At 40.7% G+C, this 16,178-nt stretch overlaps 1 pseudogene; it reads left to right on the top strand.

Annotated features, from left to right (window-relative positions):
- The window catches only part of LOC110285107 (uncharacterized), a 55,749-nt pseudogene that overhangs the window by 1,011 nt on the left and 38,560 nt on the right, over positions 1 to 16,178 (top strand).

Genomic DNA, 16,178 nt, shown 5'->3' with positions numbered 1-16,178 from the left:
TCTTTAGTAACAGGGCCCGACCGATTCCCTCCCCACACACTTAGCTATGACACTGATCAGAACTGCATATTCTTCCATCAGAAGCTCCTTTTCTATGAGCACAGCTCTCTACAGTTAGACAAGAAATAAAGCCTAGTCAGTATCAGTCAGGTTGAACTCAACTAAGTACAATGGACAATAAAAAAGAGCAGTATGCATGGTACAAAAACAGGAGGTAGACCAGAGTATTTTTAATTGCCTTTGGGGGCAGCTTACTCTTTTCCTTCCTTCTGCCTTTCATTCCTGTGTGTTGATGATGTTGATATTAATATCACATTGCATCCCCCAAGCACAGAGCAGATGCTTAGGCCATTCATGATAGGAACTAAGCTAAAATCGTCTTGAAAAACATCCACCTCTGGTTTCTGTTTCATGAGTTGGCATTGTAAATACTCACTTGACTTAATAAGATGAGTAAATGCTATTTATTCTATGTGTATATTTTACATTAGTTTTCATGAATTATGTTGGTCATTAGCTAGTGAGATAGGAGCACGGGCTACTTTTTATTTATGATGCAACCCAAGAATCTAGTCCAGCCTGGTATAGAAGAAACACTAAACAAACATTGATGGATAAAGTGGCCTTGTGTCACTTTTTTCTGAGCATTTTAAAATGTAAATAAATAAAGGAAACCACTGAAGTAATTGTGCCAAAACTATTTGATCTTGCTAAAAAAAAGAACACGTTTTCCATATTTACCTAATTTCCAACCATATTTTACTCAAGTCAGCTTTCTTTTAACTAGTCTCTTTTCTACAGAGAGCAGCTTTACAGGCCTATTTGGCCCTCAAATTGAGGTTGGAATGATCATAATTCTTTAGCAGATTCTTCTAGTTTGTTAATTTTTTTGTATACACTACACATTTTTTTCAGACCTCTCTAAAATGATATTGTGGTTGTTTATTGGCCTAAGGATGCCTACTCCATACGTTATGAATTTTTTAAAAGTAAGTGTGGCCGAGCGGTAGTGCCTTTAATCCCAGCACTTGGGAGACAGAGGCAGGCGGATTTCTGAGTTCGAGGCCAGCCTGGTCTACAAGGTGAGTTCCAGGACAGCCAGGGCTACACAGAGAAACCCTGTCTCGGAAAAAAAAAATGTGATGGTAGTGTTACTTTGACTGGGCCATGGGATGCCCATATAGCCGGCTAAACATTACTTCTTGGTGTATCTGTGTGGTATGGTTCAGATGTGGTCTGTGTGTCTCAAATGTTCATGTATTCAAGGACTGGTCCCAAGGATAATGTTTTTTAGGGGTCAGCAGAAACTTTATGACATGAGACCTTAGGACACTGGAGGCATAAGGTAGGTCTGCCCTTCCCTGAATTCTCCGGAGAGGACTGTTACAAAGGAAGACATCTCCAGAGACAATCACTTGCTTCTGCCACACATCTGTGGTAGATATCCACGCCATAAGGTGATGTAGCTAACTGGTAAACCTTACAATGAACCCAAGGGTGTTAAATTTTAAACTTCTAAAACTGTGAGCTAAATAAGCCTCTAATTCTTTATAAGTAGCCTGTGTTGGGTAGTTAATAATACTGTTGAAAAACTTACTTCTAGAGAAGGTATTTCTGGATGAGGTTACCATTTGAATAGATAGGCTGAAAAGAGCAGCTTACCCTCCCTTATGGGATTGGACACCATCCAATTCCTTGAACTCAGTAGGATAAAAGGGCAGTGGAGATTTGATTTCTGTCTGTCTGACTGCTTGCTTTGCCAACTGGTAGGTTGTAGATCATGAGACTTTTCCGTTTCTGTAATCATGTAAAGCAACACTGTGTATTAAAAGCAAATGTACACACATGCAGTATGTATATGCATATGTTCTTTTTCTATTGGTTCTGCTTCTCCAAGAACTGTGACATGCTAGGGAAATACTGTTTTATCATGTTAGACTCAATACCGACATGGCTTTGAATTGATAAAATGTTTTCAAGATCAATGGCATCAAATAACATCTTTACACATTCCAACAGGAAAGTTAGTCATCTAACCAAGTTATTGGGACAAACCATTTTGTCTATTATAGAAATAAAATAATATTATGATATAATGAGTCTCATGGGAACATAAAGAAGAAAATTATTTCTTCTTCTGGAGGTTAGGATTAGGCTACATGGAAGAGGTAACATTTAACAGCCTTCACTAAGTTGAAGGATCTAGGAGGGAAGGGCTAGGAAGATGGCTTGGCAGGTCAAGTGCTTGCTGTGCACACATGAAAACCTGAGCTTGTATTCCTGGTACCCGTTTAAAAGGCTGAATATGGAAGTGCATGTCTGAACCCTAAACCTATTGGCAAACCCCAGGAGCTTTCTGGCCAGTCAGTCTAGCAAATGACAAAATGGCAAGCTGCAGATTCAGTGAAAAAACCCTATTTCCAATAAATAGTAAATAAGTAAGGTAGAAAGCAGTAGAAAAAACTTTTATTGACTTCTGTTATCTACATATCTACATAGCCATACACTGGGGAATACACACACACACACACACACACACACACACACACACACACATCCATACAATGCAGCAAAAACACACGTTAAGCAGTACACACTAAATGAATAAATGTAAAAAATGAAATCTTCAGTATAGCACTAAAACTGTAGTTGCAGTCAAAACGAATTAATAGAAACTAAATTTATCCTCACGAGTAAAGGGTGGTGGTTGACATATACCTTTTCCAGCACATGGGGAGTAGAGGCAGCTGGACCTCTGAGTTTGAGGTGAGCCTGATCTACAGAGTGAGTTCCAGGACAGCCAGGGCTACACAAAACCCTGTCTTGAAAAAACAAAAATAAATAAATACATAGATAAATAAATAAAATAAACATTTAAAGTATAAAACAGGAAATATACATGGAATAATAGTTTCAAGATATCAGGCAAAAATAACAAAGGACAGTCCTGAATACAAGATGGCACTGGCAAGATGCCCTTCCCAATTCTCTCAACGCACCTGGAGAGATTCCAGGCTATGGTATGGAGTGAAAGGACTCAGGCAGAGTCCATTGATCTTTCCAAAGATGTTCCCTGACTTGAGAGTCTCAGGGTGAGGACAGGTTGCAAGAATATACAAAGATAAGTCTGAAGCTGCAAAGAGAACCCTTGAGATCTGCAATGGTTCACCCTAGAGCCTGCCACTGAGTACTTATCAACAGATTATAAAATAATACACACACCTGTGGTTGGGGAACAACCAAAGATTAGAGGGAATAGTCCTCAGAACTATTCAATTTGTGGAAATAGTTCTTTTCTTTTAGTCAAAGTGAGAAACTTTATTTCACAAAGATTTTGATAGAAATGGTTTGCCTCAGAGGTGACTACCCTATTCTAGCCATTTTCACAGATTTTAGTATTTAGTAAGATGGCCCCATTGTTTTTATGTCTGTGGTGAGGCAGAACACCATAGAGCAGAGCAGAGTAGGAGTGGGAGCAGAGCAAGACATGACAGCCAGAAGCAGTGAATGAGAATGGGCACCTATTCCTGCTGCTTCCTCCTCATGCTTTCACTCTGTCTGCGCTCCTAGACAGTGCTTCTTACATTCAGAGCAGATTCTTGATCCCTTAGTTGCCATCTTGTATGGCACTCATCTCTGGGAATCACTCACAAACACATCTGTTAGAGAGCTTAACTATCTCTTAAGAATCTCAATCCAATCAAGTTGATAATATTAACCACCACAACATGGTAGAACAAATAGTCAGAAACTAGCAGCCTATAGGTATGGTTCATTGGTATCACATGTTTAACTTTCAGGAAGCTTGGGGTTTGACCCCCAGCCTGAATAAACAAAATAAAACCTCACTATTTCTATACAATATAATTCCAGTTATACCAAGACACAAAGGGAACTATAATAAAGTATTCAAGAAACCCATGGGAAAGCAGGATAAAGAAATTAGAGAAACTACCAGGCACAGTGACACGCAATAATCCCAGCATTTAGTAAGCAGAGGCAGGAGGATCTCTCTGAGTTTGAGGTCAGCCTGCTCTACGTTCCAGGCTAGCCACTGGGACATATTGTGAGATCCTCTCAAGGATGAATGGGGTGGGGAAGGAGAGAAAGAGGGAAAACGAACAAGAAATTACACCAAACTCAATTGGCAAATGTAAGACCTCAACTAACAGTAATTTATATTACATAGAAATAAGCTATAATACCAGCCAAGGCTCGAAAGTAGCTAGTGTAACAGTAAATGCCAGTAAATCCAGGTACTCAGGATGCTGAGACAGAGGGTCACTTAAATCCTCTGGTAGTCTGGGTAACACAGTGAGACCTCATCTGAAAAACAAAAAGATATCCCATCAACATTTCAAAGCAGTAGTAATCTGGGCAAAACAGACTAGAAAGCTAGAAATAACCTCTGTGCAACCAGCTGTTGCTTGCTGACAAAAGCAAAGGCTAATAAACAAAGAATGAATAGTCTTTTCAACAAATGGTGCAGAAATAGCTGGATATTGACATTTGGAGATTTATGGAAGAATCTAGACAGATTCTACCTTTTAGAAACTTAAGTAAATCAAAGACCTAAATGTAAAATGCTAAAACTCTCAAAAACCTAGAAGAAAGGGAAACACTGAAAATTCAGCCAACAAAAGGAAACACTGATAAAAAAAAAAAAAAACAGACTTGATTAAAACAAAACAAAAAAAGCTCTGCACTAAGAGGGTCATAAGGCTAACTGTCTATAATTCCAGTTCTACAAAGAAGCCAAGGTAGGATGGTCACAAGTTCAAAGCCAGACTGAGCTGTATAGCAAGACTGTACTTAAAAACAAAACAACAGCAACAACAACAAAAAACCAAAGAAACAAACAAAAACACAAGGGTTGGAGATGTGGCAGTAGAGTGAGAGCAGAGTAGAATGAACACCAAAGCCTGAATTCAAACTACTGTTAGAGAGCTAGGGAGATGACCTGGTACACACCAGTACTGTCTGCTTTTACAGGGGATTTTACAGAGTTGAGTTCCCTGCACCAACATCAGGTGACTCACACCTCTCTGTAACCCCAGGTCCAGGGGATAGATGTCCTCTTCTGACCTTCACGGCCACTGGCATGAACACAAACACACACACAGACACACAGACAAACACACATTCACAAACATAGACACATACACGTGAATAAAAAGCAATCATTTTTTTAAAGATCCTATTAAGAAAATGATAAGCAAAACCATAAATTGGGGGGAAAAACCTTGCTATCATCAATATTAAAACATATCTGATGACAGGTCAACATATACTATTTATTTATTTATTTATTTATTTATTTATTTATTTATTGTATATGAGTATACTGTAACTGTCTTCGGACACACCAGGAGAGGGCATCTTGGATCCTATTATACATGGTTCTGAGTCACCATGTGGTTGCTGGGAATTGAACTCAGGACCTCTGGAAAAGCAGTCAGTGCTCTTAACCACTGAGCCATCTCTCCAGATGCTACAAATAAATTTTTTATTAAATATTTTCTTTATTTACATTTCAAATGTTATCCCATTTCCTAGTTTCCCCTCCAAAAATCTCCTCCCCTTTCCCCTCTCCCTGTTCCCCAATCACCTACTCCCATTCCTGGTCCTTGCATTTCCCTATACTGGGGCAAAGAGCCTTCACAGGACCAAGGTCCTATCCTCCCATTGATGACCAAGTAGGTCATCCTCTGCTACATATACAGCTAGAGTCACAAGTTCCACCATGTGTTTTCTTTGATTGGTGGTATAGTTTCAAGGAGCTCTAGGGGTACTGGTTAGTTCATATTGTTATTTCTCCTATGGGGCTGCAAACCCCTTCAGCTCCTTGGATCCTTTCTCTGGCTCCGTCATCATTGCTCTGTACAATGGATGGCTGTGAGCATCCACTTCTGTATTTGCCAGGCACTGGCAGAGCCTCCCTCACAGAAGAAAGCTATATAGGCTCCTGTCAGTAGGCTCTTGTTGGCATCTTCCTAGTTTCTGGGTTTGGTGGTTGTTTATGGGATGGATCCCCAAGTGGGGCAGTCTCTGGATGGTCGCTCCTTCAGGCTCTGCTCCGAACTTTGTCTTTGTCACTCCTTCCATGGGTATTTTTTTCCCCTTTCTAAGAAGGCAGGAAGTATTCACACTTTGGTCTTCCTTCTTCATCTTGATAAAATTTACCTTTGATGAGTAAGAAGTGTCCCTCCTTATCTTTTATGAGAACTTTAGGTTGAAAGTCAATTTTGTTCGACATTAAAATGACTACTCCAGCTTTTTTCTTGGGACCATTTGCTTGGAAAATTGTTTTCCAGCCTTTTACTCTAAGGTAGTGTCTGTCTTTGTCCCTAAGATGGGTTTCCTGTATGCAGCAAAAAGTTGAGTCCTGTTTACATAACCAATCTGTTAGTCTATGTCTTTTTATTGGGGAATTGAGTCCATTGGTATTAAGAGATATTAAGGAAAAGTCGTTGTTGCTTCCTGTTATTTTTGTTGTTAGAGTTGGAATTCTGTTCTTGTGGCTATCTTCTTTAGGTTTGTTGAAAGATTACTTTCTTGCTTTTTCTCGAGCTTAGTTTCCCTCATTGTGTTGAAGTTTTCCCTTTATTATCCTTTGAAGGGCTGGATTTGTGGAAAGATATTGTGTGAATTTGGTTTTGTCGTGAAAAACCTTAGTTTCTCCATCTATAATAATTGAGTTTTGCTGGGTATAGTAGCCTGGGCTGGCATTTGTGTTCTCTTAGAGTCTGTATGACATCTGCCCAGGATCTTCTGGCTTTCGTAGTCTCTGGTGAGAAGTCTGGTGTAATTCTAATAGGTCTGCCTTTATATGTTACTTGACTGTTTTCCCTTACTGCTTTTAATATTCTTCCTTTGTTTTGTGTGTTAGGTGTTTTGATTATTATGTGATGGGAGGAATTTCTTTTCTGGTCCAGTCTATTTGGAGTTCTGTGGACTTCTTATATGTTCATGGGCATCTCTTTCTTTAGGTTGGGGAAGTTTTCTTCTATAATTTTGTTGAAGATATTTATTGGTCCTTTAATTTGGAAATCTTCCTTCTCATCTATACCTACTATCCTTAGGTTTGGTCTTCTCATTGTGTCCTTGATTTCCTGGATGTTTTGTGTTAGGATCTTTTTGCATTTCACATTTTATTTGATTGTTGTGTCAATGTTTTCTATGGTATCTTCTGCACCTGAAATTCTCTCTTCCATCTCTTGGATTCTGTTGGTTATGCTTGCACCCCTGGCTCCTGACTTCTTTTCTAGGTTTTTCTATTTTCAGAGTGGTCTCTCCCTTTGTGATTTCTTTATTGTTTCTACTTTGTTTTTTAGATCCTGGATGGTTTTGTTCAATTCTTTCACCGGATTGGATGTGTTTTCCTGTATTTCTTTAAGGGATTTATTTATTTCCTTCTTAAAGTCCTCCATCATCATCGTCGTAAGTGACTTTAGATCCATATCTTGCTTTTCTGGTGTAGTGGTATATCCAGGACTTGCTATGGTGGGAGAATTGGGTTCTGATGATGCCAAGTAATCTTGGTTTCTGTTACTTCTGTTCTTATGCTTGCCTCCTACCATCTGATTATCTCAAGTGCTTGCTGCCCTCAATATATCTGATTGGAACCTGTCCTTTCTGTAATCTCGATTGATTCAGGACTCTTCAGAGTCCAGCTTTCTTTGTGATTCGGGGATCCTATGAACCTGAGAATCTGGGTGTGTCAGAATTCTTGGTAGTCAAGCTTCCTCTGAGACCCTGAGATCCTCATGTGACCAAGCTCCTGGTATCCTGGTATCCTGGTATCCTGGTATCCTGGTATCCTGGTATCCTGGTATCCTGGTATCCTGGTATCCTGGTATCCTGGTATCCTGGTATCCTGGTATCCTGGTATCCTGGAATCCTAAGATCCTGGAATCCTAAGATCCTGGGAATGTTTTAGCGCCTGGAAGGGGTCTCCTGTTCTTTTGCTCCTGCTGTCACAGGCCTGTCACGGTTGTTTTGGAACATATGTTGTGTTCCACTCACCAGTGATCCTAAGATCCTGGGTGTGCTAGGGCACCTGCCACATGGAGAGTCCTCTGGGGACTGTGGGACCATCTGCCTAGTTCGCACCCAAGGCTGCCTGGAACTGGTGCCGACCAGAAGGGCTAAAAATAATTCTTAAGCATAAAAAAACCCACTTAGTTCAAAACTGGGAAGACTTGCACATACTTTCAAATGTTCCATGAAAGCAGTTATGTAAATGGAAAATAAGCATGAAACGATGCACAGTATCATAAGTTATAAGGAATTGTTAAAACAACATTGAGATACTACTACACGTCTATCAAAGTAACCAAAATCCAAAACAGTAATATTAAGTGCTGATGTGGGTATGGAGCAACAGGATCTCTCATTTATTGTAGGTTGGGATGCTTACTGATCCTGTTTGGTTTCAGACCCCAGGACAAGGTGCATATTTTACCTCTCAAAGCAAACTTGTCTCCAAGTTCTCCCTGCATCCCTCAGTCCCTACCTTGCGTACCCTGCTCCTAACCCTGAACTTTCCAGCCCAGGGGCTGGGCTGCCCACAGAGGCTCTTTGCTAGATAATCCAGACATTTGGCCTCTCCTCCTCCTCCTCCTCCTCCTCCTCCTCATCCTCCTCCTCCCCCTTCTCTTCTTTCTCTTCGTGTGCATGCCCTTTCTTTCTTTCTCCCCCCACCCTATGGCCTCAATCCTTGAAGGCCAGTGAACTTGCCCAAGAGCAGCTTCCCAATAAACGTGCCTTTAATATAATCTAATCTGGTTTGAGTTGGCTCATTTCACCAGCAGAGCAATAACCTATTAGATACAAAAATTCAGAAAGTTTCCTATAAGACTAAACATATCCCTATCACACAATCTGGTAACATTGCTCTTTGGTATTTAGTCATATGGGCTGAAATTTTAATATCTACACAAACATGAACATAGATACTTATTGTCACTTTGCTCATACTTGCTTTGAACTGGAAATGAGATCTGTCTGTAGGGGAGTGGGTGAATTGACTGTGATATATCCAAACAATAGACTATTAGTGTGAAAAAGAAATCAGACAGGAAAGACACAGGGAAGGCTTGGATTCATATTACCAAATGAAGGAAGCTAATCTGAAAAGGTGATAGTATAATTTGAACTACATGGTGAAGGGCCAAGCTTAACATTACAGACTCCATTTTATAATTAACTTATCTTCTGGATTAACTCAGCTACTAAAACTCCCCAAGTTGTTCCAGCAGCCATGTCACCCTGGCAACAATCACAGTTCTCCTGAACAAATAGCCACTCTACCCCTAACAACAACCAACCAGTTCTTAAGGGGAAAGTACCAACTGTTTTAAAATAGATTGACATAGCTAGCAACCATTGTTCATACCAATTTGAAATCATTACTGGCCCATAGATGTGCTCCCAGCAAATGTCAACAAATTATGTAACTGCCAAGTTAGAAAGTCCCTTGCCCTGCTACAACAACCATGATAAATATGCAAGGCTTTTACTAGCTTGGGTCCTTCTGTACCATCCAATGTGCTGGAGAGGTTGGAGGGTCCAAGCTCAAGCTTGAATAAAAACTCTATGCTTTTGCATACAAATTGGACTTCTGGTGGTTTCTGGTGGTCTGTGGGAACTTCAAGATCTGGGCATAACACATGGCATTTTTTAAAAGGACAAATTAACGAAACACTAAAAAAAGATCAGTGGTTGCCAAGATCAATAAGGAGGAGTAGACAAAACAATTTTTAGAGCAGGGAAATGATTCTGTATGGCACTTCAGTGGTAATTACATGTTATATTTGCCAAGTCCCATGAAATATACTACATCAAAAGTGAGTCTTCATAAGAACTGTAGGAGGTAACAACGTATGTTCATCAGTTGTCACAAAAGTACCGTTCTAATGTGGGATGTTGATGGAGACGGAGGCTGGTGTGTCTGAGGAGGCAGGAATATATGAAACTCTGTAGTTTTGTTCAGTTTTTCTGGGAGCCAGAAACTGACTTAAAAAGAAAACCTACAAGAACAACAACAAAACAAAATTCAAGAAGCTACTGTAACAATGAGGACAACATTGAGATGAAGGAACATTTATTATTACACTTTAGAACAGTAGAGAGCACATCCTGAAGCCTTCTAGGGAGGCAGAGCAGAAGGATAAATAATCCAAATTGCATTAGACATCTCAGCAGTAGCATAGATGCTGGAAGACAATGAGTCAATGCCTCAAAAATGTCGCACAATTATTTTTAAAATAGAATTTGATTCTTTCCTGTCCACGCCCTAACCTGCAATCCAGATCGGCACAGGAAGACCAACAAAGTCAACTGACCTGAACCTCTGGGTGCTCTTAGAACCACCAACCAAAGAGCATATGCAGGCTGGACACATACGTAGCAGACATGCAGCTCAGTCTCCATGTGGTCCCCCAACAACTGTAGCAGGAGTTGTCCCTAAAGCTATGGCCTGACTGTGGAGCCTAGTCCCTAACAGGGCTGACTTGTCTGGCTTCAGTGGGAGACTTGATGTGCCAGGGTTAGGGGGGACCAGGAGAAAGACAGCATTTGGGATGTAAAAAAAATATTTTAAAGAATAGAATTTGACTCATTGATTGGTTACACTGGAGGTTGTCCTCTCAAGGCTTCACATATTGCAGGCAAGTGCTGAACCACTGAAATGCATACCTACCTTTAGAGTTCATTCTAAAGGGCAAATTAAAAACAGTAGGTAAAAATATAAAAAGCACTTTAATTTAAAACTTATATTTTGGGTCAATTTAAAACTATTTCCATGAGGCTTATTCAGAGATGGAGTCTCTATCTAACCTAGGCTAGCCTCAAATTCCCTTGTGCCTACACCTCCTGAGTTCTGGGATTATAAGTGTGTACCACTATACCTAATTCATCCAGTGCTGGGGATGACTTCAAGACATCATGTATGCTAGTTAAATACTCTACTAACTGATATCCATCTCAGTCCTATCATAAAATATTTTGTTTAAGATTTATTTATTTTTCACTATATGGTTTGCCTGCGTGTGTGTATGGGCACCACATGTATGCAGTGCCTGTGGAGACTAGAAGGAGGGTGCCAAATCCCCTGAAACTGGAGTTACAGATGGTTGTGAGCCACCATGGGGGTGCTAGGAACTGAATCCAGGTCCTTTGCAAGATCAGCAAGTGCTCTGAACCACTAAGCCATCTCTGGGGCTTCCTAACATGAAGATTTAATAGTGAAAAAAAAAACTGATACCATCTTTCTCAGAATCAAAATATGAGTATATTTTCAAATAGGAATTATTAATAAAGTGGTTTTATCTTTCATATATGAAAATATTGTTTCATTTTGTTTTTAAGACAGCTTTCTCTGTGTAGCTTTGCCTATCCTAGAACTTGCTCTCTAGACCAGGTTGGCCTTGAACTCACAGAGACCTGCCTGCCTCTGCTTCCTGAGTGCTAGGATTAAAAGTGTATGCCACCACTTCCTGGATTGAAAATTCTTAGTCACTATGAATGTGTTTCTGTCTTTCTCTTCCAATCATAACATTTTCCCAGAACTTCTATTTATTTAGGGTGCAAAGAATTGAGAAAAATTTCTAAGTTGTAAATAAGATATCAATAAAACAAAACTTAAGTCAACTTGATTTTTTTTTCCTTGAAAACAAAACAAAACTTTCCGGAGTATGCTATTTATTTATTATTGTTATGGGTGTGCATAATGTTGCACAAGTGCTTATGTACCAATGCACACATGTGGAAACTAGAGGGTGACATTTGAGAGAAAGTTCTGTCCCTCTACTGAGGTTGTCAGGCTTGCACGGCCTGTACCTGGATCTGCTGAGTCACTTCACTGCCCCAGGGCATGTTTTCAATAGTGCTTCATAAAGTTTCCACCAACGGTCATGTTCATGTAGATACATGACATCGATGTTCACGGATAGATTGCTAACACTGGACAAATGGTTAAATTCAGTGTAATCTATTCCGATTAAAAATATAATTATATTTTAGTTATTTTTATTAAACACAGATTTTATTGCAAACTTTAAAATGACTGGATATGAAATCTGAGAACTTAAGATTTGATATTTATCTGAGAACTGGTATTTGGGGTAATGCATTTCAGACAGTGCAGGGGTTTTGGCTTTCAATTTTAGTCGGTACAAGATAAAATGCCCCATAAATGTTCATAAAAATACTCTGTATGCTTGAAGTACATTTAAATTAATATGAATTCTTTGAGAATAATGTTGGTGGATTTAATCATCTTGTTGAAGACGGAAAGCAGAGCAATAAAAAGAAAGGATGATTTTCTGAGGGTCTGCAGTTCAGCTCAGTGGCAGACTTGCTTATCTGAAAGGCCCTGGGTTCAGTCTTCATCATCGGAAGAAAAATCCTGAGATGCCAGCTGCCTCTCTCTCTAAAGTAAACCTGAATGAAATATAAAGTAAAACTCTCAACTTTTTCAATTCCAACTAAAGTAGTAAGGTGGTAAATCTTATTGATATTTAGAGATATGAATATTAGTAGTAAGCATCAGATGTTTTATACATTCTAAACTTTAATTAATTACCTTATTTTTAGTATATTTTATTTATATATTGTGATGCATGTGAAGATGAGAGGACCACTTGAAAGAGTTCTCTGGTTCTACCTTGTGCATCCTGAGGATAGAACTGAGGTCATCTGGGCTTGGCAGGACCGCCCTAACCTACTGAACCATATCATTAGTCTTTTTTTTAAATTTAATTTTATTTATAATTCATTTTTTTACACTCCATATTACATTCCCTGCCCCTCTCCATCCACCCTCCAACTGCACCACATCTCACACCTCCTCCCCACCCAACCCTGTCTCCACATGGATGCTCCCATCTCCCTCCTCACCTGAACTTTAAACTCCCTGGAGCCTCCAGTCTCTTGAGGGTTAGGTGCATCATCTCTGAATGAACACAGACCTGGAAGTCCTCTACTGTATGGGTGTTGGGGGCCTCATATCAGCTGGTGTATTCTGCCTGTTTGGTGGTCCAGTGTTGTGGATAGCCCTGATGTTAGTTCTGTTTTCCTGTGAGGGGTTGTGAACAAGGAATGAGTCAGAACTCAGGTGATTTCTTATAAAACCTTCTTTCCACCTTAACTTGTAAAATAAAGGAGAGCTGATGATTGGGCAGGATGAGGGAAGGTGGAGCAGAAAGATAGAAAAAAAGAAGGTTTGAGAGAGAGAGAAGGCAGAGGAGGAGGAGGAAGAAGAAAAGCAGAGCAGAAGCACATGGCCTGGAGAAACTGTAAGTTCTAAGGGGTCTCATAGATGTGGAAGATGGTAGTGTAGTGGTAGATCTGCCCAATCTAGGCACACAGCATGTATTCATATTAACTGACTCGTGTTTTCATTGCCAGGGCATATTTGGGTTGGAGAGATTTACCTCAACAGTCCAGTGTTTGAAAGATTTCGGGAGTCCAGATTAATTGAGACTGCTGGTCCTCCTACAGGGTCACCCTACTCCTCAGCTTCTTTCAGCCTGCCCTAATTCAACAACAGGGGGTCAGCTGCTTCTGTCCATTACTTGGGTGCAAATAACTTCATCTGACTCTTTCAACTGCTTGTTGGGTCTTTCGGAGGGCAGTCATGATAGATCCCTTTGTGTGAATGCTCCATAGCCTCAGTAATAGTGTCAGGCCATGGGACCTCACCTTGAGCTGGATCCTACTTTGAGCCTGTCACTGGACCTTCTTTTTCTCAGGCTCCTCTTCATTTCCATCCTTGTAATTCTTTCAGACAGAAACAATTATGGGTCAGAGGTGTGACTGTGGGATGACAACCCCATCCCTCACTTGATGTCCCCTCTTCCTGCTGGAGGTGAGCTCTATAAGTTCCCTCTCCCTACTGTCCTACATTTCATCAAAGGTCCTGGGAATCTTTCAGCTCCCAGGTCTCTGGTGCATTCTGGGTAGTCCCCACAACCTCCTATTTCCTGAGGTTGCCTGTTTACATTTTCTGCTGGCCCTTAGGGCTTCAGTCTTTTTCCCTCACCCAATACCAGATCAGGTTCCCCTCTAGCCCCCCTCCCCCCCAGCCACTTTCCCTCCCAAGTCCCTCCCCCCTTCTTTGTGGAGAGCTGTGCTGTGAGCAATCGCCATTACAAGATGGCACTGGCTTCTGCTGTAAACAAGCCTTGTTTGCAGGTGCAAGAGTGAATTCACGCCAAGTCACTGCTCATCTCGGGGCGTAGTAATGAGTTGATGGGCAAGCAACAAATCAGGTGCTGACCCTATATTAATAAAAACGTTAGGGCAATGGGGATTGCAGGTGGCCACCGAAAAGGTGCAAGTTGCTCGAATGGGAGCCTTCCTAGGGTCACTCATTTATCCTGACAAAATTGTTCCTCAAAAATTAGAGATTCGCAAAGATCAACTACATACCTTGAATGATTTCCAAAAATTGCTGGGAGATATTAATTGGCTAAGACCATTTTTGAAAATTCCCTCAGCGGAATTAAAGTCCTTATTTGATATATTAGAGGGAGAAACCCACATCTCCTCCCACAGAGCACTTACCCCAGCTGCATGTCAAGCTTTACAAACTGTAGAAAAGGCCTTACAAGATGCTCAATTACAACGCATTGACGAGTCAAAGTCATTCGAATTGTGCGTATTAAAAACTGCACAGTTACCAACAGCAGGCTTGTGGCAAAATGGACCCTTATTGTGGGTTCACCCTAATGCTTCCCCTGCAAAAATCATTAAGTGGTATCCTAATGCAGTTGCTCAACTCGCACTTCGGGGGATAAAAGCAGCCATTACTCATTTTAGGAAAGAACCTCATATGCTAATTGTACCTTATGCCTCTGCTCAAGTGCAAACCCTGGTAGCAACAACTAATGATTGGGCAGTCTTGGTTGCCTCCTATTCAGGACAAATTGATAATCATTATCCAAAACATCCAATTTTACAGTTTGCCTTAAGCCAAGTCATAGGCTTTCCAGTAATGACAGCCAAACACCCACTTGCGGATGGGGTGGTGGTATATATAGATGGATCCAAATCTGGCATAGGTGCATATGTAGTAAATGGCCAAGTAACATCTAAACAATATAATGAGACATCACCCCAGGTTGTAGAGTGTTTGGTGGTACTGGAGGTCCTTGAAACTTTCCTGGGACTGCTCAATATTGTATCTGATTCTTTATATGTGGTTAATGCAGTTAATACGCTTGAAGTTGCTGATTTAATTAGACCCTCTAGCAAGCTTGTTCACATTTTTCAGCAAATTCAGTCAGCCCTGTTACATAGAAGACATCTTGTGTATATTACTCATGTCAGGGCTCATTCTGGCCTTCCTGGCCCCATGTCTCGTGGAAATGACTTGGCAGACAAAGCCACTAGAATCATGGCTGCTGCTCTGTCCTCGCAGGCAGAGGCTGCAAGAGAACTTCATAAACGCTTCCACGTGACAGCTGAAACTTTATGCTGCCTTTTCACTTTAACGAGGAAAGAAGCTCGTGACATTGTCACCCAATGTCAAAATTGTTGTCAATTTTTGCCTACTCCTCATGTAGGGGTAAACCCCCGAGGCATCAGGCCATTACAGGTCTGGCAAATGGATGTCACTCATATTTCCCCCTTTGGAAGAAATCAATATTTACATGTTTCCATTGACACCTGCTCTGGTGTTATGTTTGCTACACCTTTAACAGGTGAGAAAGCCTCTCATGTTATACAGCACTGTTTAGAAGCTTGGAGTGCTTGGGTCAAGCCCACAATCCTTAAAACTGATAATGGGCCAGCATATACCTCTGCTAAAATTTCAGCAATTTTGTCATTAAATGGATGTCACTCACCTGACTGGCTTTCCTTATAATCCTCAAGGACAAGGCATTGTGGAACGTGCCCACCTTACACTCAAGTCTTATTTTATAAATCAAAAAGGGGGAGTTGATGAGACTCTGCCCTCAGTGCCAAGAGTAGCTGTATCCATGGCACTCTTCACACTTAATTTTCTGAATCTTGACGAGCAAGGTCGCTCTGCAGCTGATCAACATAGCTTAGACCCTGATAGACCAAAAGAAATGGTGAAATGGAAGGATGTCTTATCTGGTCTGTGGAAAGGCCCAGATCCTATTTTAATAAGATCCAGGGGAGCTGTCTGTGTTTTTCCACAGAGTGAA

Source organism: Mus caroli, unplaced genomic scaffold, assembly GCF_978045245.1.
Source record: "Mus caroli unplaced genomic scaffold, Mus_caroli_1 scaffold_19, whole genome shotgun sequence".
NCBI classification, from domain to species: Eukaryota; Metazoa; Chordata; class Mammalia; order Rodentia; family Muridae; genus Mus; species Mus caroli.
This window is presented reverse-complemented; position numbering and strand designations above follow the sequence as displayed.